Source organism: Canis lupus, chromosome 28 (genome assembly GCF_003254725.2).
Source record: "Canis lupus dingo isolate Sandy chromosome 28, ASM325472v2, whole genome shotgun sequence".
In the NCBI taxonomy this organism is placed as follows: Eukaryota; Metazoa; Chordata; class Mammalia; order Carnivora; family Canidae; genus Canis; species Canis lupus.
Genome location: NC_064270.1, coordinates 24,581,055 through 24,608,596, shown reverse-complemented (window position 1 = coordinate 24,608,596; position 27,542 = coordinate 24,581,055). Strand labels below are relative to the sequence as shown.

The 27,542-nt window shown below is 45.8% G+C and overlaps 1 long non-coding RNA gene across 1 annotated transcript; it reads left to right on the top strand.

The window, feature by feature from the left end:
* Nucleotides 1–438: 438 nt before the first annotated feature.
* Nucleotides 439–27,542, top strand: LOC118352724 (uncharacterized). Its single transcript, XR_004810339.2, has 2 exons — nt 439–588; nt 27,292–27,542. It is a non-coding gene; the product is annotated as an uncharacterized LOC118352724 (long non-coding RNA).

Here is a 27,542-nt window from a genome sequence, read left to right as displayed (position 1 = left end):
CAATTTGGTTCAACTCCTCCTCTATTCTTTTATCTGGACAATTTTTCCTTCAAACTCACTTGACAAGTAGAAGGCTAATCACTGAATGCTCTTTGCATCTGCTTTCAGCTCACAATGACCACTGGATGACAGTCTTCGAGGATCTGTGATGCTGGAAGGGAGCTGAGAGCTACAGAGAAGGGGATAGACATCCCCAGAGAAGCATGTTGTGGGTGCGAGTAGAGACTGAGCTCTGCGTCCTCAGCTTCTTGTCCCAGCTCTGCCTCAGAGAAGCCTGTTGTTTTCAGCTCTGGGCTTCACTCTCCTCGTTGGGAAAATATGAGTAAGACTAGAGCCCCCCTCCTAGATGTGTTGTGAGAGTTAAATAAAGTGATGAATACACAGCGCACCACCCAGGATAAGGAGGATAAGGCGAGTTACAACATCACAACAAGAGCCAGTATTTTCTGATGTGCGCTACTCCCAGTCCCTGTGCTGAGAGCTTTGACTCCATTCTGCAGCTGAGCTCTCCAGGAGTCTGGGGAGCAGATGGACATTTTAATAATGAGGAGTCTACACTGGAGGCTTTACTGTGGGAGGAGCCCACAGGTAGGCTCTCCCCTTCCCCTTCAATAGATGTAGAAGCTAATGTCCAGCGGGAGGGGATGACTCGCTCGAGGTCTTTCTATTTGCAGAACCAGTACTCTTCCAGTCTGAGTCCACAGCCAGCTTTGGTTTGCCTTTCTGCTTCCATGTCAGCGTTGGGTTAAACAAAACTTTTTAAAAGATGTATCTTCACTATCCCCTTCCCCGTAAGGAGGCCTCTGTGGCTTCTGGGAAGGAGATGTAGTCTTGTACTCGAATGGTGTGTGTGTGTATGTGTGTGTGTGTGTGTGTGTGTGTGTTTCCTGTTCCCACTCCCAGAGCAATTCATTTCCTACCTTGAATCCTTGTGCTGGGATTTTTTATAGCAAACTATCCCCATTTCACAAGTAGCCTCAAGCAACAATTAGTCCTGCATGTAATTTCTGAATCAAATGGGGGGGTTTGGGTGGGAACCGTGCAAGCCGTTTGCAAGCAGATGTAGCCCGAGGTGGAGTCACTCCCTGTGTTGTGGGGAGGCCGGGAGGGGCTGGCAGGAGAAAGAGCAGAGGCCCAGCCTGGTGTACGGCCTCAAGCTCTGAATTAGGAGGCAGAAGAGTGGGGACTATGTGGTGGGCAGGATAGAGACCCCACAGATGCCCACGCTCTAATCCCCCGGAAGCCGTGAACATTACCTAATATGTCAGGACTTCTGTGGATGTGACTCAGACTAAGGAGTTTGACACGGGGGACAGGATCCAGGTGGGTGTGAAGTAGTCCCATGAATCTTCAGAAGCAGAGAACCTTTCCTAGCTATGGATGGGAAGACGTGCCGGCAGAAGGGGCAGGGCATACAGGGCTGCTGGTTTGGAAGATGGGAGGAAGGGGCCACGAGCCAAGGAAAGCGGTGGCTTCTGGAGGCTGGAAAAGGCAAGGAAATGGATTCCCCCCTTAAAGCCTCCAGAAGGAACAAAGTCCTGGTGGCAGCTTGATTTTAGCCAGTGAGACCCATGTCTGACTCTTTAAGATACTAAATTTGTGTTGTTTTAAGCACTAAGTTAGTGGTAATTTGTTATAGCAAATGAATGCAGCCTGGTTCCTTTTTCCTAACGCTTCATCCCTTCCGTGACCTCTGTGAGCCTCGGTGTCCTGATCAGTAAAGCCAAGGTCACTTCTTATAATCCCCTGCTCTCCAGGCCTGGCCAGCCCTGGGGACCTAAGAAGTCAGTTCAACAGTAACATACGACTGTGTGGTTCTGCCCTATACCTGATGAGTCTGCAGGCACCTGGCAAGCCTCCTCCCTGAAGCCTCGCTAGAGGACAAAAGCCATGCTTCCTGCCCTCTATCTAGCAAGCTGCCTGGAGCTTCCCTGTCAGGCCCCGCTGTGGCTTCGGCCAAAGGACCAGTCATCAGTTTCCCTGCCTGGCCTGCTTCCACAGCACCCACCCCTGCTGCCTCCGGGACCACCTGGGAGCCCTCTAAAACCACATCCCCCACCCCAGATCGATTGAACAGAATCCCCAGGAGGCCCTGCAAACTGTCATCTTGCAAAAGAACACGAGGGAATTTGGGAGACTGAGGATTTAGTCTGTCTTCTTCCAAGAATTATATCATTCCTCCAACATGTGGGGCAAGTCATTTGATCTTCCTGGGTCTCATTATTCTCCTGTATAACCTGAAAAATCCGTCCCTAAGCTTCCTTCCAGAACTGAAGCTCTCACGCACAATAGTATTTTCCTTTCATTTTCTGAAGACACCTTAGGATTTTATCCCATCACGGGGCTGTTGTGGCAAGCATCCCTTTTCTCTGTACAAAGCTGTGTAGATTTGGGACCCTGGGATGGGTCTAAACTAAGGCTGTAGCATAGCCCAGAATTTGTCTCAAAATATATAAATACATTTTTAATTCTTAGTAAAGTAAAATAAAGGCAACTCCAGCAGACCTTCTGATGAATACTCAAGAGATGGAAAGCGGTGCCTGAAAATTTGATAGAGGTCACCACCTGGGTGTGGGGTCGGGGGAGGGGAAGGTGGGAGAGAGGGTGCAGGGAGCAGGGAGGGAGAGAGGAGGGGTAGAGGAGGTAGGGGGAGGTGTGAGGGGAAACCAGAAATGCCGAAGACCCTACCTCCTCCATCATCAACAGGTATAAAATCCATCTGCTCTGCCTACTTCCTTAGGTTAGCGTGAGAAGCCACAGCATGGTCTGTTTGGACCATTCTCTAAACTGTTGAGTGTTACAGGGCGGTAAAAGGTTCTGCTGCTTCTCCCTCCTTCTTGAGCATGGACTCTTAGCAGCCAGCCTTCTGAGACAATGTTGTTCTGTTAAGAGAACAACGAAGCCCAGAGAAGCAAACGACCCGTTCAAAGACGCACCTTCCCAAGTATCAAGAGTCATTGATCTAAATCAATCTCATTATATCAGTGAGGGGAGGCAAGCTGTGTTCCAGTAGCAAACAACCCCCAAATAACAAGCTTTCTTTGTCAACAAGTCCGTCACAGGTTGGAAGGGCTTCTGTTTGTTGTGGTCATGGAGGCACCAAGGCCGATGGAGCAGCCATCATTTCAAATCATATAGGTCACCGTGCCAGAAAGAACGAGAGACCTTTGGAGGGTCTGGTGAGTGTGACACACGTCACTTCTGGTCACACTCATTGGTAGGAACTAATCACAAGACTCCAACCCACTACATGGGGCCACTAGTAAAAGGAAGTACAAACACACCAGGCACCTGCCCGGCAGGAAGGCGTGCAAAAGGCACTATTGCCCATCACACCCATGTCTCTGTCCCCCTCCTCTCCATGGTCCCTCCTCTACAAAACCTTTCCCCATCCCACAAACTGTATTCCTGAAAGTTCTGTTTGACCGGAACATCAAGTCTGATCCCTCAGCCTTTGGTACATGCCAGGACTGGTGCTTTGCCTTTGCGCCTTTGATACCCAGCACAGGGCCTGCGTGTGGGAAGATGAATGCTGCTTCCAAATACACATGACATTTTCTTTAATTTTTGTTTAACAGCTAAAATGCACCAGTGTTATTTAAACGACTTGAAAATTATTTAATCTTTAAAAAAAAACCCGTTGTGGTCATAACTTATTTCCCCCATTTTATAGCTGAGGGCCTTGAGGCACAGAGAGGTTAAGTAACTAACTCCGGGTCACAAACCTACCAAAGGGTGGAGTGGGGAGCTGCACTCAGGCGTAGTCCTGATAATCCAGGTGCGTGGTGTCTACACCCTGCTGCTGCTTGATGCCCCAGCGGGGAGGGTCCAGCTGAGCACCACTTCCCACTCTTTGATTCTAACGCTCAGCTCAGTGCTCAAGCAGGCTCCATGAGGGCCCCCTCCCCTTTTGGGGGAGCATCATAGACATTGTAACCCAGTTCCCTTCTCTGTCAAAACTTGCCTGTCTTGAGTCTTACCCCCTCCTCTCAGGAGCTTGCCCTCTACAGACCTGATAAATTCCAGGAGAGCTGGGAGGTGCAAAAGATCATTATTTTCCCCTTGACAGTTTTGCCGAGGGCTGGCCCTGGAGCAGATAAACCACCCTGGGCAGAACCAGGCTGGTGGCACCAGCAGCTCAGCTCCTTGTGATGCAAACATGCAGGATCTGTAGACCGATTTGGAGCAATGTCTTCCAGCGATGAGCCTCTGAGCACCCAGTCGAGGCCTTGCTTCTTCATTTCAAACGAGATCCTCAGATGAGGAGCCCAGGACGCCACAGGATGATGGGAGGGATGAGAGACTGCAAACATTCTGCTGTCTCACTGTCCTCATCTTGGAACTGGCAAGTGGCTTTTCTATCTGGAGCCCTTGGGGGACTTTTGCTGGTGTCCCTGACCAACAAATTCTTTCAGTTAAGGCCTGAATCTTTCAGGGTGAAGGCCACAGGGTTTACAAGTGAGCTTTTGGAAGCTGAGGGTAAAAGCCCATGTCCACCATGGGGTTCCTGGACACAGAGTGGCCGCAGGAAGGGCTCTGGCACATGGAGGTGGAGCCAACAGGTCTACCCTTCATGGGCTGTGCTCTGAGCTGGGTTCTGAGGGACGCTGCACACACTGCGGACTCTCCTCACAGACTCTCAATGAAGTGCACCCTCCAAAGAAAGAATTCAAAAAAAAAAATCCCTCAGGATTCAAAAGTTGTACTCTTTTCAGGAAAAAAAAAAAAAAAATCCAAATTCCCAAAAGATATTCAAACATGAATTTGTTGCCACTCGGAAGCAGAGTCCGTGTTGGGGGAGGAAGGGGGACAGTGGGGTGTAGGGGGCGGTAATGTCAAGATGGAAAAAGATGAGAAAAAGGGAAATGCGAATTTGGGAGGGGCTGGTCTGTTGCAGTGGACCAGAGTCCCTTGCTCTGGCCTGAAGGTACCACAAGATGGCAGCATTTCTGAACGTTCCAGATCATTCCCCCCCCCTCCCCCCCCCCCATGGGACTGCTTCTCAGGGCTCTGGGGTGCCTTGGCGTCCAGTCAGGAGCACATCCTCCCCCGTATTTAGGAGGATTAAGAGTGCCGACCTGAGATGCTCTCGTCCTCAGCCAGAGACAAGAGAGAAGAGGGCCGGAGCCGAAGAGCTGGATCTCTCCGGTGCACGTTCAGCTGTTTAAACAAAATCAGCGCTGAACCCAAGCGCCTGTTGGCCAGTGGCCACTTTGGCTGTTGGGCTGGATTGTCTTAGTGTGTCTGAGAAACAGAATGCTTGTTTGGCCAGATGTCATGTGGAGGCCAAGGGACTTTGCGGTGCTCTAGAGAGTACATCCCCGCTAACTAACCTCAGTCTGGAAGCTCTGGGGACATTATTCTGTAGAATCTGGCACTAGTGGCCAGACCGAGGGTCCCACCCCACCCTACCACCACCCTGGGTGCTCACACCAGTCATCTGGTGTGAAAGAGTGGACCGTTTGTGCTATTAAAAACTCTTCCCGGTATTTGTTTTCCATACTCTATTTGTTCATTCATTTACTTTTCAGTATTTATTCAGCACCTACTCTGAGCCAGGTGTTCTGCTGTGTCCTGGGGATTCGAGAATGACTGTTCCACCATCAGGGAACTTGCATCTATTTGGGGATGGAGGGAGAATGAATGAATTACCATTATAAAAGGGCTATGCAGGAAAAGTGCTACAGCAGGGATTCTGGAAGGCTCCGCCATTTATTAGCTGTTGGTCTTGGGCAAATTATTTGGCCAGGGCCCCAGTGTATGGTTCTTGAGACTTTGCACGGGATGGCCGGGAGGACGGACGGATGCACGGAAGCAACAGCATCTGCCACCTGTTATGCACCTCACAGCTCCTGGGGGTGCTATTCACACAGGCTGCACAGGATTGTGGTGGCTTTGACTCTACCGCCCCCAGACTCGGTTTCCTTACCTGTAAACTGGAATCATAATAGTGACATCACAGGACTGGTGTGAGCATGGAGTGAGGTACGGGAAAGAGTGTGAAGATCCAGCTCTGTGCCTGGTGTGTCCATGATTATTAGATCTAAGAAGCCATGATATCAAAGCTCAATATAAAGGCTTAAATCTTCATTTTGGAGACGAATGCAAAGCCCCATGTGCCCATTAAGTTGTGCGTTGGGCCAATTAATGGCCAGTTTTCAGCAGCCACGCTGCTTCCTCCTACCACCTGAAGGAGGGTGGAGAAAACTGATGCCCACCTCGTGGCGGTGTAGCCGTGCCACGATCTCCACTTTCAAGATCAGGTCTGTGCCTGTCCTTGCGGAGCACGAGACAGATCTACCGGCTGGCCAGTCGCGTCAGGACCAAGTGGCAAAGGGAGACATTCCCGTGGCGGCAGCGCCTGGATGATACCTGCTACCTGCTGTCATCCTCAGAGCAGCGCTGTGATGCAGGCCGCGGCGCGAGCATCCTTGCAGGCCAGGAAATGGAGGCCAAAGGTCACTCAGCAAATATGTGCTGAAGCTAGGCTTAAACCCACAGCAGATGGGCTCCGAGTCCTGAAGGCTGTCTTGAGAGGTTTGGTGGAATTGACTAGAAGGGTACAGGTAGCTTGTCCCCAGGCCGAAAGTGGGACTTAAATGCTTGCTGCGGCGGTCCCATGGACCACTTCTAACAGGCTCTCCACTGGCCTGGAAAACAAATATGTGAACATGTGAACAACAGACAACAAACAAACATGTGAACAAACATGGGATGCCGGGAAATTATTACACAGCCATCCCACCAGCTCACATGCTACTGTGCGCTTCGGTCCAGCCCGCGCACAGCTGCCCCTGGGTGAGCTGACCTGGGCCTGCTGATGGCCTGCGTGTGAGACAGGAAGGCCCCCAGAACCCCATTCTGGCACTATGGCTGTCTCACCTGACTTCTGGAAAGGCGATCTCCTTGTCCCAAGACATTCTGGGGTAAAGTTAACCCTGTTCAAGCCCTCGAGGGAAGAGCCACTTCCAGGTGCCCAGGAGAGAAGGGAAGCATCGATGTCTCCGAAGATCTCCTCCCACCAGATTAGGAAAACAGTGACATCCAGTCCCCCGCAGGGCCAGGGAAGGTGAGAGCAGCACAGAGGAGGGATCATGGCTGAGCCACATAGGTGGTGACGCCCTTGTGCTAATGGTGCCACCTCGGATTTTAGAATGCCCTGGCAGATTAAAGTGTTTCTCAGATAAAGGAAAAACGGTGTCACCAAATGTTTGAGGACTGAGGATTTAGGTCCAATGGGGGTGTTAAGAATGATGCAAGCAGCTTTCTTTTTTCCCTCTAAAATTGTTTGGCAAGTTGTAGTGGACATCTGATGTTTCTACCAGCTGGCATCAATTCCCCTTCCTATAATAGCATCCTGGGTTTTCCTTGGGGTGGGGGACTCCCCTTCCCCACTGCTCTTCTTCTGGTTTGAATGAGTCTTACTCCCTTCACTGGCTCTGGGGATGGGCACGGACCCAGGGCTGACCAATCCCTATGCTTCATACTCTGGAGGCGTGAGCATTTCAGAGGTGGGTATGACACCTCAGCCAAACCAAATTGAGAGTCAATCCTGAGGTTTTGCCAGAAGTGGGGGACAACACACGCTCTTTCTGAAGGGGTTGCTAAGCTGGGAACCCATGGGCCTGGAATTGCTAGAGGTTGTGTTGCCGTTACATGAGGAGAACCACCTGAGACTTAAGGCAGCCAAGAGAAAAGCAGAGAAAGGAGATGAGATGGTGTGACCAAGATTTCTGGTGACATCTTTTGAGTGGCTTGGTTGAACTGTGAATTTTTTTTAATAATATGAGTTAATATATTGCATTCGATGTTTTTGCAAATTAGAGTTATTGTCTCTTAGTCCTGAAAGCATCCTGATATAGAAACATTCTCAAAATATTATATCAGTAAGCCAGAGCTGAAGATACAATGGAAATTTCATTTGAAATGTATTTGGTACTAAGTATCCATCAGAATTGTTTTGTGTTTTACATATTAAAGATGTAAGAGAAATTGTGCTGTGCCTACACCATATCATGAAAAAAATAATCAAATACTCTTCATAATACTATCTAGTAAATCTCAGAGACCTAGTTCCCTGGAGTCAGAAAGATCCAGGTTTGAGTTCTAGCTCTGTCAATTACCTTGGACAACTGTCATAACTGTCACGGGCCTTGGTTTACTCATCTGTAATATGGTGGTAATAAGAGTAGTTATGTCATTGGGTCATTAGGGAGGATTAATAAGAATAAGAATAAGAATGAAATAAGAATAAGAATAAGAAATAAGAATATCCAGCTTTACCACAGTACTATGAGATGGGAACCAAAGGGCAGGAAGATTAGCTTTCTCAAGATTAGCTAACTACTCAGTGGCAGAGCTAGAATTTGAATCTGGGCAATGTGGCTCAGGGCTTTCACTCCTGACCACCGTGATTATCATCTCTTGAACCTAGAAGAGGTTGAGTAATTTGCCCAAGGTCACACCTCATAATATTGTACACAAAGTGCTTATCATAGGGTCTGATACCAACACATGTTAAGAGAACATGGAAAAAGAAGAGTATTAACCAGTTGGATACATTTCAGGGCAGGGCCACATCTGCAATCATGGGCAGATGCAGGAGTGGGATACAGGAGACCTGGCTTATTACCTCTGCTGATAACCTGACATGTGACCTTAGGCAAGTCACTTGCTTTTCTGGTCTATGACTTCTCATATGTAAATCAAGAGGATTGTTGAGGCACCAGGGTAGCTCAGTCAGGTAAGTGTCCGACTCTTGATTTTGGCTTAGGTCATGATGTCAGGGTCACAAGATCCAGCCCTACGTGGGGCTCTGCATTGGCATGGAGCCTGCTTAGGATTCTCTCTCTCCCTCTGTCCCTCTCCTTGTTCACTCTCTCTTTCTTTCTCCAAAAAGAAAAAAAAAAAGAGGATCAAAATTATTCTCTACCCACAGCAACCATCTACTGGTCCATTCAACAACTAAGGAGACCAAGGCCACATGAATTGGACTTGGCATGGGGTTTTAGGTGAGGTGTCTGGATCAGAGACCCCCTCTCCCTGCCAGTCAGTCTGAAGGTGTGGATGCAGGGCTTCATTCTCCATGCTCTACACTGCTTGCATCTTGGAGCTTCTCTTCCAAGTTTTCCCTATTTCTCTACCCTAGTCCACTTCTAAGGTCAAGGAAGAAAAATGTGACTGAAATTGGTCATCTCTGACCCAGAGCAAAGAAAGCCTAAGCCTGGCCCTCAGCTTTCTCACATGTTGAATCCATGGCCAACTCCCAGCTTCTTCCCTGATCATTTAAAGGTTTTTTTTTTTTTTATCACATCTGAAAAGGCTTCCCAAGTGGCAACAAACTCTCCCAGGAAAAAGTAAGTGTTTTGATGAGTTAAGTGTAAATGAATCAAAACCATATGGATTAAATTTCCCCTAAAATACATTCAGGATTGACCTGAAGGATAAATGCTCTGGGACAATATGGGTGGGAGGGGTGGAGAGTCTAGAGTCTGACTTAGAACTTCCTCTCTAGTCCATAGCACCAGGGCCAGTTCCTCCATAACCTGCACAACCCCAAAGTCTCAGACCCCCTAACTCGTGCTATCTTTTACAAATGAACAATTAATACTAGGATGGACTTAATAAGACCTTGGGGTAAAAATTCAACTAACTAAGAATATCTTGTTTAAGGTGCTTTGCTGTGAGAGTCTCCCTGAAAGTTGTAAACTTGTTCAAGGTGGTAGATTCACCTTCAAAAGTGAATTTGTTCATTCACTCAAAGGATACTCACTGAGTACTTGTGTCAAAACCTGCAGTGTAATGGGCAGCAAAGAGGAATAAAACAGGGTCCGAATTTCTCTGTCCCCTCTACCTCCGTCATGATGCCATTTGCCCTGCTGCTACTTCTCAGTGGGTCTTCGTTGCTTTCAATGACATTAAGCTCTCTGCTGAGAGGCTTTCAAACCAGTTTGGGAGTATTTTCTCAAGGTTTTGGTTGAAATGGGAAATATACTAAGTTATACTCAGTTAAGGGCAAGCTCCAAGCATGGTAGGCAAGGCCCTCTACAGGACTTGGCCCTTACTTAACTCTCAAGCCTCTTTGGAAAAATATCCTGTGTTCTTGAATTGGAAGAATTAATATTCTTTAAATGTCTGTAAAATTCCAAGTGGCCTCAGATTTAATTCAATCCACATCAAAATTCCAATGGCATTTTTCACAGAAATAGAAAAACTATTCTAAAATTCATAAGGAATCAAACTAACTGATTTCAAAGTATATTATAAAGCTATAGTAATCAAAATGGTATGATACTGGCATAAAAACAGACACAAAGACCAATGGAACAGAACAGAGAAAGCCCAGAAATAAACCCAGGCATGTACAATCCAGTAATCTTTGACAAGGGAGCCAAGAATATGCAGCAGGGGAAAAAATCATCTCTTCAATAAATGGTACTGGAAAGGGGTCCCTGGGTGGCTTAGTCAGTTAAATGTCTGCCTTTGGCTCAAGTCATGATACCAGGGTCCTGGGATTGAATTCCACATCAGGCTCCCTGCTCAGCAGGGAGTCTGTTTCTCTCTCTCACTTGCCTGTGTTCTGCCTCTCAAATAAATAAATAAAATCTTAAAAAAAAAACAACAATAAATGGTGCTGGAAACACTGGATATCCACATGCAAGAAAAAAAAAAGAAATTGGACTCCTATCTTATAGCACTCACAAAGTTAATTCAGAATAATCAAAGACTTAAATGTAAGACTTGAAATTATAAAACTCCTTGAGGAAAACATTGGGGAAAATCTCCTTGATATTGGTCTTGGCAATGATTTTTTTGATAAGACATTAAAAAGATGGGCAACAAAAGCTAAAGTAAACAAGTGGGACTACATCAAACTAAAATGCTACACAGCAAAAGAAATAATCAATGATTTGAAAACACAAGCCACAGAGTCAGAAAAATTTTGCAAACCTAATACCTAATAATATATCTAAAATATTTGATATCCAAAATATATAAGGAATGTACACAACTCAATAGTAAAAAACAAAAATTAGAAATGAGCAAAGGACCTGAATGGGCATTTTTCCAAAGAAGACAAAGGGGCCAATAGATACATGAAAAGATGTTCAATGTCACTGACCAAGTGTAACCGAAGGCAAATTGAAACCACAATGAGACATCATCTCACCCCTGTTTAGGATGGCTATTGTCAAAAAGGCAAGAGATAACAAAGGTTGGCAAAAGCATGGAGAAAAGGGAACACTTACATACAGTTGGTGAGAATGTAAATTGGCACAGCCATTATGGAAAACAGTATAGCAGTTCCTCAAAAAATTAAAGATAAGGCCCTGCGTGGCTCAGTGGTTGAACATCTGCCTTTGGCTCAGGTCATGATCCTGCTCCTGGGATTGAGTCCCACATAGGGCTCCCCAGAAATAGGGAGCCTATTTCTCCCTCTGCCTATGTTTCTGCCTAACCTCTCTCTGTGTCTCTCATGAATAAATAAATGAAATCTTTAAAAAAATTAAAAATAGAACTGCCATATGATCCAGCAATCCCACTCCTGGGCATATATCCAAAGGAAACAAAATCAGTATCTCAAAGAGATAATCTGCACTCCCATGTTCACTGCAGCATTATTCACAATAGCCAAGATATAGGAAGAACCTAAATGTTCTTTGACAGATGAACGGATAAAGAAAATGTGAGATATCTATAAATACACGTACAATGGAATATCAGTCAGCTGTACAAAAGAAGGAAATTTTGACATTTGCAACAACACGAATGAACCTGGAGGGCATTATGCTAAATGAAATAATCCAGACAAAGAAGAACAAACACTGTATTTATTGCTGATATGTGCAATCTGAAAAAAAAATCAATTTTATAGAAACAGAGACTAGAACAGTGACTTCCAGGGGCTGGGCAGAGAGGGGAATGGGAGATGTAAGTCAAAGTGCACAAACTTTCAGTTATAAGACGAATAAGTTCTAAGGATCTCATGTATAGTGTAGCAACTATATAGTTAATAATATGATATCAAATACTTGAAATCTGCTGAGAGTAGATCTTAAGTGTTCTCACCACAAAAAAAGAAAAAAGTTAACTATGTGAAGTGATGTGTTAATTATCTTGATCTCGGTAATCATTCCACAATGTATATGCATATCAAATCATCATGTTGTACACTTCAGATGTATACAATTAACATTTGTCAGTTGTTCCTCAATAAGGCTGGGCAGGTGTAAAGGATACAGCAAATGTCTCAGTATTAACTGTTTAATTAAAAAAAAAATTACGGTCACAAGCCAAACAACTTCTACAACCTTTCATATCATCTTCTAAGGACATTGCTTTTTTTTGCTCTTGTGAGAGTCTCTAGTGCACTTTTTTGGGGGGTGGGTGGATGGAGAGGAGCAGAGGGAGAGGAAGAGAGAGAATCTTTTTTTTAAAGATTTTATTTATTTATTTATTTATTTATTTATTTATTTATTTATTTATGAGAGAGCACGAGCAGGGTTGGAGATGTGTGGAGCAGCAGAAAAAGAGGGAGAAGCAGACTCGGGAGAGCCCGACGTGGGGCTGGGTCCCAGGACCCTGAGCTCATGACCTGAGCTGAAATCAGAAGCTGGCCGATTAACCTACTGAGGCACCCAGGCACCCCACCGGTTCACTTTTTAATCACATGCTCTTTGTTTTTACTCTTAGGAACCACAGGATGTTTCATATGTTAATATAAGTCATATAACTTTACAATGGTGAGATCTGTATGTGTACACACACGTATTACCACACGGCGTGCACTATTAGCATGTAGCATTGGAGCCACATCAGACCATGTAGCATTGGACCCAAGACCATGAGAAGTACAACACCAAGCCAAAAACAGAATATTTTCCCCGGACTTGACTGTGAATCCTCCTGACTGTATGGCAGCTGGGACGGAAGAAGGAAGGTGGGTGAGGGACTCACAGAAGTCCCTCTTATTTGGGGCCATGGCTCGTAAAGCAACAAGGTATCTTCTCCCTGAAGCAGCCGGTTTTGACTTTCAGGTTTAGAGGCATCTGTGATTTGGGAACAATCAAACTGAGATCCCTGAGCAGTGGACTGTGGTTATAGAGAAGGCACATCTAGGCAAATCTGTGTAATTATGTTTATTTTTCCAAGGACAAGAGGGGTGGGATGGGAAGGAAATGATTGGACCAAGCCTGAGGGCTTACGGCATCATCCTCAGCTTAGGGTTTTACCCACTTGAGAGACTGAAAATACAGAGGCACGATGGCCTGACCACAGGTAGAAAGAGGACTGTGACCCACAATGTGCAGCGCCCCCTCATCCACCCGGGAGGCCAGGCCGCTGCCTGCAGTGACAGTCCACGGAGCTCGTCTGTACGTCAGCCCCAAATAGCCGGGACTCAGCTAGTAACCGGCAGCCTCTCTAGCTGTCGTCCCTGATCCCAACTAAGGGCCGCCGGGGAAAGCCGAATACATACCCTCACCAACCACATGGGACACTCTCCTTCTAGGACATTCATCTTTTCCAACCTTCAGCTCCCCCAGGCCAGCCTCCAGCTTTTCTTCCCCGCTGTCAAGCATCCTCACTCTTGCCTGCCTTTGAGTCTCTGCCAAATGCAAGTGATGGGAGCTGATCCCCTGGCAATGGCAAGTTCTGACTCAACAGCCTTTTGTTTTTTCATTTGGTTGGTCTTTCTGTCCACACGTCTTCCTAGATATTTGTGGGACAAATGATTCCAAGCAACCAGTGGTATCACCCACTTCGCTGACTGTCTCCCACAGCACCAGCTGGCACACAGGTGGCTGTCAGCTGCTCCCTCCTCTTTGCCCTGTAGCTCGAAGCTCATTCACCGACTCTGCCCCTAGTGTGCACATGGTCAGCTCTAAGTTGCACTCAGAGGGCATCAGAGTTTGTTCATAGCTGGTGTCCATTCTGATGGCTCTGTGCTCTTACCCCAATTTAGCATACGAAACTACCATGGAGGGTAAGATGTTGGGGGTTGGCTTCTAACCCCAGAACTCACAAGCAGGGAAGGCCACATTGCCTTCCTGGTCCTGTCTCTGTTGCTGTAATATGAAGATTGGACTAGAATAATATTTTAAGTCCCTTCTGTATCTTACCCAGTTGAATCTTCTCTCCACTGGGGCCCAGCCCTCCCATGTGTTGGACATTACAGAAATCTCAAAAGGACCAACCCTCGGTTGGGGTTACCCTCTGCCGAAGGAGGGTTCACAGAGCCAGTGGCATTTGCACCGCCTGGCCAAAGAGAGGCAAATCCGGGGCGGGATCACTATTTTCCTACCCTAGATTCGTTGTTCCGGATGGTACCATTTTGGCACCACCAACTCTTCAGCTGCCACACCCTTCGCTCTAATTCACACTCACAGACTTGATTCCCCTGGGAACATGGTTTTAAAATTGAATGAATCCAGAGTTCACATATGTTGCCTGAATGCGACATTGTGTGATACCTTCTCCCCCCCCTCAACTATCCGTACCATCGCCCCCTTTAAAAACCCACTCTCATTGAGTGGCATTAAAAACAAAACAAAACAAAACCCTCACTCCCACTTAGAGGCCTAAGTCCTGGGGAGCCGGAGCAGAGGAGAGGTTGTCACCTCTCACGTTCAGCAATAAAAATGACTTCCTCCTTTCAGCGGCCGTTCCCTGATGTGACTCTGTGATCAGTATCAAATGCTTGGTAGCAAGGCTTTCTGTAGAGCCTTCTCAGCTAAAATAGATTTAACCTGCCCGCTGCTCTTTGTGTAGGAACAATGGGCGTAACAATAAGGAGCTGCTATATTGTTCATGCATGAATAGTCCCGATTCCAGATATTTGCTGTTGGGCCCTGTAGATTACCTGCAAAGAATGTCCAGCTCCCTCTGTTGAGAAAGGTTATGCTACAGGCAAGCAGTCCAGGCTGTTTCATGGTAATGAATCAATAGGGGCCTGCAATTAATGAAGTCTTATTTCAAAATGGTAGGGAGTCACCTTTTGAAATAGGGTCTGTTTTCTCCTCCAGCCTAATTGCACAGCCTGGGGTGTCTCCAGTTTGAATGGGTCAACTTTGTGTGTGAGCCGGGCTTGGGGGCTGGCAGGAAGGGGCAGAGGGTGACAAGTGAGGTGGCTTTGGGGGCTTACTTGGGCAAGCTCTGGGGGAAATGAAACCCATATGTGTGGTTATTAGCATGCGGCTCGGAAACAGGCACAACAGAGGCAAGCTGGAAGGCCGAGAACACCTCCTGAGTGTCCCGTTCCCAACTTTTCAACTGGGCAAAATTTTAATCGACAGGGGTTTCTTCTGTGTGGCTATAGACTGAAGCTTTGAGAACCCGTGGCTAGTACATGGGGGTAACGGCGGGAAACACCCACAGGCTTCCGCTCCAGCGCATCTGAATCTCAGTCGTTGCACTGCTGTCACCGGCGGTGTCATCTTAGGCAAACTACTTGACCTCTCTGAGCATCCTTTGATCCATCAAACAGGGATATCATCAATCTGCAGGGCTGTTGCAGAAAAAATATGTCCCCCTAGTAGGGATCCAATCCATGGTTGTGGCAAATGTTGCTCGTTTACCAATATCCATCCATCCCTCCTTTCTTCCTGACCAACAGAATCTCAATTTTGCTCAGGGCAGCAGTGTATCCAACCAAGAAAATCCTGATTTCTTGGTGTCCCTTGTAGGTGAGGTATCCATATGACACAGTTCTGGTCAGTCAAAAGGGGTCGTCTGCTGGGTAGGGCTTCCTGGAAAACTATGGTTTTCTTGACTTAAAAAGAAACAGACTGTGCAAGGCTTTTTGCCTTTTCCCCTGCACACTCTTCCTTCCTTCGAACACAGTTGCAAGGCCTGGAAGTGTGGGAGTCACCATCTTGCAACCATGAGGACAAGCCCCACACATGCTAAGGAGAGTGGGACAGAAGGGTAGAGAACGGGGTGGGGTAAGGTTTGTGGAGCTGTGGCGCAGCCGTTCCTGGGCTTGAGTGCCTCCCTCAGGCCTCTTGTCGGGTGAGAACAATAAATCCCTATGCATTTATAGGTCGTGGTTACTTGAGCTTGAGCTTTCTCTCACATGCGGCCAAGCACAGTCTCTATGTGATACCTGCTGATTATTACTTTTACAGGCTGGCACAACAAGCCTTGGAAACTTCCTTGAAGCCCAACTGAGGTAAGAAAGAGGAATATACTGGGAGAAAACCACCTAGTCCCTGATATTTTCAGGGTTCTCCTTTATCTGTCCACCCGTGCACCTGAGCTTTTTTATTTACATAGGCTTCCTTGCTTATTATTAAGTCAGGGCTTCCAGGGAAGTAGAGTTAAATTAAAGATCAGAGGCAAAGATAGCCATGGTTACTATATAAATACCTGTCTGCATCATATAAGATACCGGAGTTAATCAACTCCAAGAACAAAGGCAGTGCCCAAATGAAAAAACTGCCTGCCGGAGCTGGCTACAGCAACCCTGCTGAGTGCAGGAAATAAATATGGGAACCAATAGGCCAAAAATAATAATGGTAATGAGATTTTTAAAACTTCATCCCTAATAAAGAAGCCTTTGCTGAATTCTTATGTCCTAGAGAAATAGCCAAGAGTATTTAGGCTTATCCAAAAGGACTTAGTGGGAACTTGGGAGAAGTATAGGCATGTCTTAGCTAAGGTTGGGATGAGACCCCTTGACCTAGTGGAAGATCTAGGAGGGAGGCTTCTATTGACCTTTGAAGGTCAAGCTACTGGTCCATTGCTCTGGACAGTGTGGCTTAGAGGCCGCCTCTCCAAGAGGACAGTGTAGTAAAAAGTGAGTCGCAAATGAGCTAATCACCATTAACGTTTCGGCTGAAACTGCCAGTCTGACATCTTTCCTAATGGCTGACAAATGTCAGGGTGACTTGTGTGCTTTTTTTGTTAATTGAATTGGTTAATTAGGTCCCAGAGGCCTGGCTGCTAATTATGAGCTACAGCCGAATATGAGCTTAAAAAAAAAAAAAAAAGATGCAAGGAAGTTAAAACAAAAGAGAAAATACACACATGCGCGCACACACGCACACACACACTCCAACTCCTTTGTGTTCTTTACAATCTGTACTGTTACCTTCTCTTAATTTTTGACCTGCCACATGTTACTACCTTCTTGATGTATTTAAAAAAACAAAAAACAAAAAGAGGGCAAGAAGAACTCCAATTCTGCCTTTTTCCATGAGGAGCATCTGTTCAATCAGTGCCTCGTTCATTAATTTTCTGCCAATTAGCAAGAAAAAAAGGTAGACAGGGAAGGGGGAGAAAAAAGTCCAGATTTACTGCCTAATGCCTTACCTTGTGAAGATAATGTTTTCAAAAACTCCACATTGTCTGTCGTTTGCATAAAGAAGCATTGACAGTCCTGGAGACCCAGTAGTGACTTGTTGATGTTTAGGAAAACTTTTCCAGAATTTCAGGAAACAAACCCAGACACTGAACAGGCCACACTCTCCATAAAGGATCCTTTCTCAAAGGTTAATAAAGTGACATCTAGCTCATGGAGGCCTCTAGGCATTTAGTGCTAAACGTAGCTCCAAGAAGTGTCTCCCAATTGCCAACTACAGGTGCCCAGTGTTGTCTTTGGTTTTGGCTTCCTGTTAAGAGAGAACGCTGAGGGCAGTTGGAACTTCCAGCTTCGTGCTTCCAGTTCACCACACCATGCTTCTGGGAGCTAGCAGACCCAAAGTATCTGATAAACTGGTTGGCATTCTTTGGAGGAAGGAGGGATGAGAAGGAACCCAAGGTAGAGAGAACTGAAAGGAGAAGCGCTCAAAGGACCTTTGTGGCAAAATCAGATTATTTCAGCCCCTAGGGTTCTGGTGGAGATAAATGGATAGGGCAAGCTGGCCAGAACAGCACTTCCTTGCTCTCGGAGTCTTGGGTTAGCAGAGGCTGGGATTTTGAAAACATGTGGAGGTTTGGAGACTTGAAGAACGTGTGTGGCCCAGATACCTCTTGGAACCATCTTCCCCTGACAGATCAGGAGAACTTGCCTCACATTCCCAATTCCAGTTTGCCTCCCAGCTCAGCCACTAAACCCAGAGCACTCCTCCCAGTTTCTTCCAGTTCCCAGCCTCCCCCACCTTCCATGGAGTCTTGAGCATGTGGCCCTGAGAGTGATGCCTCAGGATGGCCACTAGCTAGATTTTGGTCCCTTCCCGTTCTCAAGGCTTCCAATCATAAAGCTTTTCACTTTTCTGAAGACTTGAGAGGGAGGAGCCATGACCTACACAGAGCTTTCTACTTTCTATGGCTTGCCCTCCACTGCTCCAGCATCTTCCTCTCTCTCTCTCCACCCCCTCCAAATCCTTCAGAATTTAGGAGACCATGCCTGATGTCTGGCTGATAGTCACTGAGAAGCATGTGTGGAAAACTCAAAGTGAAAAGAAAAGCTGCATGTTTTACAAAGATTCAACTTGTGTCTCTGCATTTTTACCAGTAAGTGTGTGTGTGTGTGTGTGTGTGTGTGTGTGTGTGTGTGTGTGTGTACATGCCAGCCAGCATTAAAATAGCAGGGACTGCTTGGGTTCATCTTGAGCAAGGCACCTATAAAGAGTTTTCAAGAAATCATGTTAAAAATCTATGGGGACACTATATGTTGGCAAATCGAATTTAAACAAAATATTAAAAATCAATCAATCAGTCAATCTATGGGGACAGTGGTAAGGTTGAGTATAAGCAGAAGACAAGACAGTGGCAGGCAGTGTAACCCACTAGTCAAGACCATAGATGAAGACCAAAGTCCAAATGCCGGCCTTGACCCTTGCTAGTTGTGCAGCCTTAAGCCAGTTCCTTCCACATCTTTGAAACTCAAGTTTTCAACTCCAAGATGCAAATAATGATAGTATCTATCTTCTAATAGTATCTTGCTGCTGGGAATAAATGAGATAAGGCATCTAAGCAGCACTGTGTACCCGGGAAACATCAGCTACTATATTTGCTTTCCTCCCTTACTCCATTTCTTTAAAATCTAAAGTTTACAGAAACATCAGTTATGCCAAAAATTTAACAGTATCTTTAACCTGGTTTGTTTTGCTTATGCTTAAGTTATTCTCAAGTTTCTTTTACATATCTGGTAGAGTGGCCTCTGTTGCTCTTTTTCTGAGAGACTAGAGTTTTTATGACTCTTTAAACCCAGAGAGATACCAAAATTGTCTTCAGATTTATTTTGGACCGTGCTTTACCCCAAGGGGGCTTATATAAGCCTCAAAGGAGAGGTAAGGAGGAGGAAAAAGGGGTGGTCATGTTTTAAAGAAGGTGAGTGGTGTGTCCCATACACCATCCAAAACATTTAGCCCTTTCTACAGAATCTCTTCTAGGAAAGACCTGCCTCATACGTTCTCTATAGGAAGAGGAGCTCAATTCTGAGAGACCACTTTTTTGGGGGTGTCCTCAGTCCTTTCTGCTGGAGAAAACCCACTTTTGGTCCCAAGTTTTTTTGGTTTCATCATTAGCTTAAAGGGAAGATATTTTGACCACCTGGGAAGGTAGGGTGACAGATGTGATAGGGTGCCCAGGACTGAGACGGTTCTTGGGGCATGAGTTTTTCAGTGCTCAAAGAAGGAAAGTCCAGGCAAATTGAGATGAGTTGATCACTCTCTTGGAAGGCAGATTTTTAAATTGGTTGTTTGGAGAGTCATTGCAGTTGGGGGAGGTGCTAATCCCAAAGCACCCAGCCAGTTAATAAACTCAGTCAAAACCAGAGGCTCTCAGTGCAATATCAGATGCTAAATGTGTATATGTGGCTTGGGTAGCAGTCATGGTGGAAGTCCTAGAAACACATAATTTCTCAGTCACATAGCACACAGGTTCTGGGGACTCACCCTCTTGGAAGTTAGAGTCTCATGCAGGAACTTGTAAAAATTATGTCCTGAATTAACCAAGCTGCTTCCCACAGATTGCATTTTGAAATACAGAGAGAGAGGAGGAAATGGTTAAGTGACAAAGGACAGAAAAACCACAAAAAAATCCATAAAGGCTTTGTGGACATTGCCCACAAGAGGCGCCAACTGAGAGAAGTCTGCCATTTTTTCACATCCTGGTGCTGGCACAAAAAAAGAAAGGAGGTTTACGTCTCTCCTTAGAAGGAAAGAGAGAAAACAACCCTTAGGGGCTGATGCATTGAGAGAACCTCAAATACGCCGGTCTGAAGATTATGCAATATTTTCATTTAATTCTCAGAGAGACTTGAGAGGTTGGTACTATGATTCATATTTGACAACTCAAGAAATCAGGACTCCCAAAGAAGAGTAAGTTCTCCAAGTTCACTCAGCTAAGAAGTGGCTGACCTGGGAATTGTAATGATAGTAATAATAATGATAATTTAATACAATAGCCATCATCATGGAGCAACAGTGTTTCTTAGGTCTTTAGGTACTAGGCTACATACACTCTTTAATGTTTAACCTCATTTAGTTCTGAAACAGTCTTCCGGAATGGAACCACTCTTAAGCCCATTTAACACATGGGTAAATTGGGAATTAGAGAGATTGTGTAAATCACTGGAGGGCACCCAGCCAGTAAGGAGCAGAACTGGAGTTTGAACCTGTATCTGTCTGGCTCCATAAACCATTGCACAACCCGCTTGACCCATTGTACTGTTATAAAAACACTTTTGTACATGTTACCACATTCAACCATTGAGACATATTTTCTAGACTTAAAAAAGGAAGCCAAGAGAGCTTCTGAGTTGTCCCAAAGTGTAGGAGCCTGGCAGAAAACTGACTCCGATTCCAGCACCCCGGGAGAACCATGGCCCTATGGGTCCATTGGGCAAAAAGAGACATTCTTCCAAAATGGTAGATTTCCTCTCTTGCAGCAACAGCGAGTTTCTTCAATAACCACATCAACCCTGTAGCTGATCGGTGACTCAGAAGGGGAAAGGAGATGGTGATCCTAGAGGGCAAAGACCAGCAGGACAGAGCCTCTGCCAACTGCAGTCTCCTCCCCCAGACCATGCATAAAGGCCCAGATTTTGCCTGCGCATGCAATATTGACCTGGAGGTATTGATGCGCCACCTGCAGGGCTGCCTTTCCTTATCGATAACCAATGGCAGGGCCTAAAGTTCAAACACCGCTGGGCGGCTTTCATGTTTGTAAACAGTATTGATGTGCATAAATAACGGCCCATCAGACTGCAGGATTAAATGAGGACAGAGGCAGAACATTTGGGAGATTAAATCCGGAAGCAGCTAATTAAAATAAGCTGAGAATGAAGGCATAAATGGTGGCCAATTAATGTAAATGCCTTGCAAGCCTGGACACCCCAGTACCCCAACCCAGGCTTTCCCAAGCTCCTGGCCAAGAATACTGCCTCTCCTTAGGATAAAACTGGTCCAACTCTGCCTTTGATTTACTCCCCCACCACAGAGTCTCGTAGGCCAGCGACCCACAGCAAGTGCCAGGAAAGAAGTGCTGTCTGAGAAGACCGGGTGGTCTGGGGGAGAAGACAGACATCTGACGTCACCACTTTGACCCAGGATGCTCTGATGCAGCCTAGAAAAGAAATGCTTAAACTGTCCATTAATAAGAAGAAATTAAAGAGAATTGTGGAAATAGCGATACTTCCTCCTCCACTCCAATAGGGTCAGTTTTGAGGACAAAGTTGGGCTCAGCGATGGAGGGAGGCTCAAGGCTCAAGGCCACTGTCCTCATTACTTCTTAATAAAAGAAAGTGTTTTTGCATGACGATGGCTCAACATCAAAAGGGCCATGTTGAAATGTGCCCTGGTTCACAACAGCCTTGTGCAAATGTCCCACTTTGCTGCGGGGGTAACTTAGAAGAGTCAGGGCAGCAGTTGGTGGTAGTGGGGATAAAGAACCTCTCAGCCAATGGATTGCTTGGGGTAATGACTTGAGAGCTATGATAATAGGGAGGTAATTCCTGCTTTTGCTGGTGACACACTTTCTCCTTTTCACCATCTGTAATGAGGCTTCATTCAAAGCCAATAAAAATAATGGCCAATGTTTACTCCATATAGACTGTGCCAGGCACGATCTAAGCATGTTACATGCATGAGCTCATTTAGCTTTCATAAAAACCCTAAGAGAGGAAGCAAAAGCACACATGGGTGATGTTATTGCCATAGTGACTTTGTTTCCCCAAGCAATCTCTGAGGTAGAGCAAACAGTGTTAGTCTAATTTTGATATGAAGAACATAAGCCTGAGGGATAAAGTGATTTGCTCACAGTCAGAAGTGGGTACCTTACAGAGAGGCCTTTTGGGGCCCCTAGATGCCCTACTTTTGAAGAGGTAGGATGGCTGTGTTTTGCCCCAGGCTCCATTCACTATGACCATTTGCTCCTATGGTCAGCCGTGGCCCAACATGCTTCCAGAAGCATCTTTATAGGATGGAGGAGAGGGTGAAATGCTCCCCAACATTGGGTTTTCATGAAGTGCAACAAAAGCAAGTATTTGAAAGAGCAAGATACTTCAAAAATGCATCAGGACTATTATTTCTATTAAAGGATCTGTCCCCTGAGACAGACCCAAGGCTGCTTTTTGGTTTCTGGTCCCAGCAAAGGTCCCCTCCACTGGCTTGAGCAGCAAGGGAACTGCATTGTGTAAATGCAACTAAGATTTCTGGGAGTGGGGGAGCCGAGGAGCCGGGGAGCTAGCAGGCGTGCAAGGGAACAGTATCATGTTCCTGGTTTTAGGTTAGCTCCAGGACTGGGATGCTTAACTCATGTGGTTTTTCAAGATTAATCATAAGTTACAACAAGCTGCTCCCCCTTGGGGCATTTCATCTGCATCATTTTCTCTCCCAGAGGGTTGAAGGAAGAAAAATATCCGCTGCACAGCTTTGGAAATTAGTTGCTTGTCACTCACTTGCTTGGAATGGGATTTGAATCTTATGGCCTTTGCTCCAGAGCGCTGGACTGGCTCCCCATTAAGTAAGAGATGTACAGCTAGAAAAGACGCTGCTGCCAAGGTACTTAGAGTGAGGAAAGCCAGTTGTGGGCAGCTCAATGGTAACATGAGCCCCTGGCTTCTGAGTGCCATCATTTATCTGCTGGTCCCCAGGCACCTTCAAAACTAGGCATTAAGCCCTCCATGTGCATTTGAGGATCAGGAGTAACAAGCACGCCCCATTCCCCATGGAAATGAAAGGTTGTGGTTCTATCCAGGGTTGGGAGGGAGTTTTATATGAGGGATTCAGAGTCTTCAGTAATCCAGGTGGGGCAGCCTTCTGAATACTGGCCTGGCTGGATGGTTGTTGACTACTTTTCAGAAGGGTGACCCATTGTCCAGTTTATATTACACAAGCTGTCACAGTAACCGCAGACTGGATGGAGTCCGTGCCTGTGGGAGACGGATCTGAGGAGTGGAACATATTGCTGTGGTTCTCCAGGCACGAGGTCCATATCACCCAAAGGAGGACCTCAGCCAGAACTTCAGTGTGATGAATTCAGAGGAGTGGGAAAACTGGAATGGAAAACCAGGAAGGCAGACAGAAACTGTGTCACGTGGACACAGGTGGGGCAAACTTTGGTGAGATCAGGTCAGGGCTGGGCTCCTCTGTGGCAGCACTACTCACTGCACATCCAACTCTGGACAGTTAGAGGTTGCAATGTCCCGCCCAACCTGGGTAGACTGCTCCAGGAATGGGGCTGATGCCAGGAGCTGGAGAGAATGAGCCTGCCGAGACTCAACATGTCAACTCCTGAGGTGCCAATTGAGGTGTCACTGCTAAGTGGGGGACATATCAGAAGTTTGACCAATGAAGTAACTTCTTCAGGAAGCAATATCTGCAACTAGCTAGCCAGAGGGATGTCTATTTATGTCACAAAAGCCAACCACTCTAGAAAACTATTCATTACTTCTTTACTTACTGTCCCAACTCGATGATTGCCTCTGCTCAAATAGACTTGGTCCTGATTAAATTTTGACCATTTACAAATTCCCAATCCACTAGAGAATGTCTCAGAAAGCTATAACAGTTTCTGATTTTCAAATATGAAAGCATTCTGCAGGGTCTGGGTAGTGCAGTGGGTTAAGTGATTGACTCTTGGTTTTGGCTCAGGTCATGATCTCAGGGTCGAGAAATTGAGCCTCACTCCACCCAGTGTGGAGTTTGTTTGAGATTCTTTCTCTCTCTGCCCTTCCCCTTATGTGCTCTCTCTATATATATATAAAATAAATGAATAAATCTTTAAGAAAATGAAAGCATTCAGAGTTATCCTATTAATCAAGACCAAGGTTTGCTCCCATGACCTAGCCTCAACCTACGTTCTCCAGCATCTCCCACCCTACACATGAGCAGAATCAGTGTACTTGCCAGGCCTCAAATACATGAGGTGAATTCCCTACTCTACACCTTGCTGATGCCACACCTTTGCCTGGAGTTTCTCTTCCTCCCCACTCCTATATTTTATTTTCCAAATCTCATCTCATTCTGACCTAATCTGCTACCATTGATTTGTTACACCTCCATAATCTTAAGAATTTGAAAGGTATATTAGGTGTATTTGTTAGGGCTGCCATAGCAAAGTATCACAAAATGGTTGGCTTAGACAACAAAAAATATATTGTCTCATAAATATGGAGGCTAGAAATTCTGAAATCAAGGTGTTGGCAGGGTTGGTTCATTTTGGGGGCTATGAGAAAAAGTCTGTTCTAAGCCTCTCTCCTTGGCTGGAGGATGGCCACCTCCATCTTCACACAGTGTTCTTACTGAATGCATGTCTCTGTGTCCAAATTTCCCTTTTTCATAAGCACAGCAGTCATATTGGGTTAGGGACTACCCCAACGACCTCATTTTTACTTGATTACCTCTGTAAAGACCCTATATCCAAGTAAGGTCACATATTGAGGTACTGGGAATTGGGATTTCAGCATATGAATTTGGCAGGAAGTGGGAGGGCACACAATTGAACCCACACCTAGAGGCATCAATGGCTAAAACTGTGCTGCTCTAGCCCATGATAGAAATATTTGATTCTGTGCCCAGAGAGCTAATCAGTACTGTATGAAGAAGAGGAGAGGTGTGTGCTAAGATAGGAAGCAGAGGCCACCATTATCAGGCTACCTTCTTCTAAGAGAGCAAATGTTTCATAAAGGTAGAAGGTGGTGAAAGGTATAGATCTTGTGCACGGAGGGTATGTTTTATGAAGCACACTGTGGAATAGGCTGGGTTTTGCTGTGGTAACATACAACCCCACAATCTCAATGGCTTACAACCAAAAGTTTGCTTCTTGCTACATGTCCACTGTAGGCCAACTGCAACTCTATTTCACATTGTCCTCACCAGGAAAACCCGTGATCAAGCAGCCTCTAACTGGAACTTTGCCAACTTTATGGCAGAAGGAAAAGACATATGGCAAATCGAGCAGAGCTCTTAGGGGTTCTTCTTGGACAGAGCTTGCATTTCACTGGCCAAATGAAGTCACCTAGCCAAGTCTGACATCAGCAGACAGGAATGTAGAATCCTTCTGCAGGTAGGGTCATTGCAGGGAGGGGCACCCAATATAGGCAAGCAGAAGTCCAATAGACCATGCTAGAATAAGCACCATGACCTATTTCTAAGAAAAGCATCTTCAGCGACACCTGGGTGGCTCAGTGGTTGAGCGTCTGCCTTTGGCTCAGGGCGTGATCCCAGAGTCCTGGGATGGAGTCCCGTGTCAGGCTCCCTGTGTGGAGCCTGCTTCTCCCTCTGCCTGTGTCTCTGCCTCTCTCCGTGTGTCTCTCATGAATAAATAAATAAAATCTTAAAAAAAAAAAAAAAGAAAGAAAAGCAGCTTCATGTGACTTTGGGCTTGCCTCTTTTTCTCTGGCCCTCAGTTTCTTCATTTAGTAAATAGGGATCATAATACCACCTTCCCTTCCCTCCAGGGCCATTAAGAAAATTAGCCATGAGACTATGAAACTTCTTGGTAAATGATTATTAAAGCACCCTGGGGACAAAGGTATGCATCTGCTATATTTGGGATATAAAGTCAATTGCAGTTCATATCGACTACAAAGATAGGTGGCCAGCCAATGACAAACCAGGTCTTTCCCCTAAACTCCTGGAAAGGAGGGCAGCCCAGTGTGGTCAAGGCAATCCCACAGATGCAGCCTAGACAATTGGGAGGACCAGGAAGGGATGGGTCATTGCACTGGCATATGAATCCACTCACCATAGTAGATTCTTTCCTTCCACCAGCTCCCCTTCTCTACCCCTCTTCCCAGCTACTGTAGGTCCAAGCACTGGTTCACATTAAAGGGAAATAAATAGGACATATTGCCACCTACATTTTGTAACTGAGGAAACAGGTTCAGAGAAATTAAGCAACATGGTTAAGGTCACACAGTAAGTAAATGCTCCCACAGCATCTCCTTGAAGCACTTTACTTTTATTATTTAATCCTTGCAATAATGTTATGAGATGAGTGCTTTCACTATTCCCATTTTACAGGTGAGGAAACTGAGGCACAAAGATGTTAAAGAATCTGTCCACCATTGTACATGTCATAAGTAGCCAGCCTTGGGAGAGCCCTGGGGTTGAACACCCTGAGATGTACATTTTTGTCGTTATATTTAACATCTCTGAAATTGGGATGAGTCTTTTAATTGATGGCATTATCATAACTGAAGAGTCAGCATTTTTTCTTTCTCACTTAGTGGCATATAAAATAATGATGCATCTTCAAACTGATGACATCTTACTTAGAATCAATGAAATATGAGACATGATTTCTTCTTGACCTGCCCCTCCCCATTTCCTTTCATCAATTTTGAGATTTAAAAATGATTCTTCCTTCTGAATGGAGGGGAAACTAGACATAGATTCTATCAGCATTCCTTCTCCATCTCTCCAGCCCTCTGGGCAAAAAAATGCAAGAGATGCCAACAAAAAGTGACCTAGTTAGGGTGCAAGACAGCAAGTGTGGCTGTGGATTGTGTGCAAGACAGGGTGTTTGGGAGGGTGGAGCTGCACTGGCCAGCATTTCATGAGATCTGAGTCCTGGCTGGAAAGCCCAGCATACAGCGCCCATCCGTGGCCCTGGTGCTAAGGGAAAACCCATTCTCCAGCATACAGACATGAAGCCAGGAAACACAAAAAGGAACTCAGGGGCAATTGTAGAAGGTGTGTCTAAGGCGCTGTACTTACTGAACAAGACACGAATCTATGTCCATTTCTTGGGGGGTAAATACTACCACATGTGCCTAAAACTCTCACATCATTTAGTCTGTGCTGACATGAATCCCCTTGGAAGAGTTAGCATTTGGTTAGGTAAACGTTTCCCCTCTCCCTCCCCTCTTCACCTCCCTCATTCTCCATCAATATCTTGCAGATGTTGGAACAAGCCGATGACTGACTCGGTTCCCACACTGGAATGCCGGCCTGGGGAAGAATGCAGCAGAGCTTTCTGGCTGCCTGCGACCCTCAGCTACGATGGGCCTCCGACATTCTCTTGCTCGTGCATCAAGCCTTCGGCTGCTCACTGCCAAGTATTAAGTGCTTGTTCCACAAAGCTGGTGTAGATTATCACTTTGCTGTATAGATGTATCTAATAGAATTAAATAGTTGGCTCCTGACCAGTAA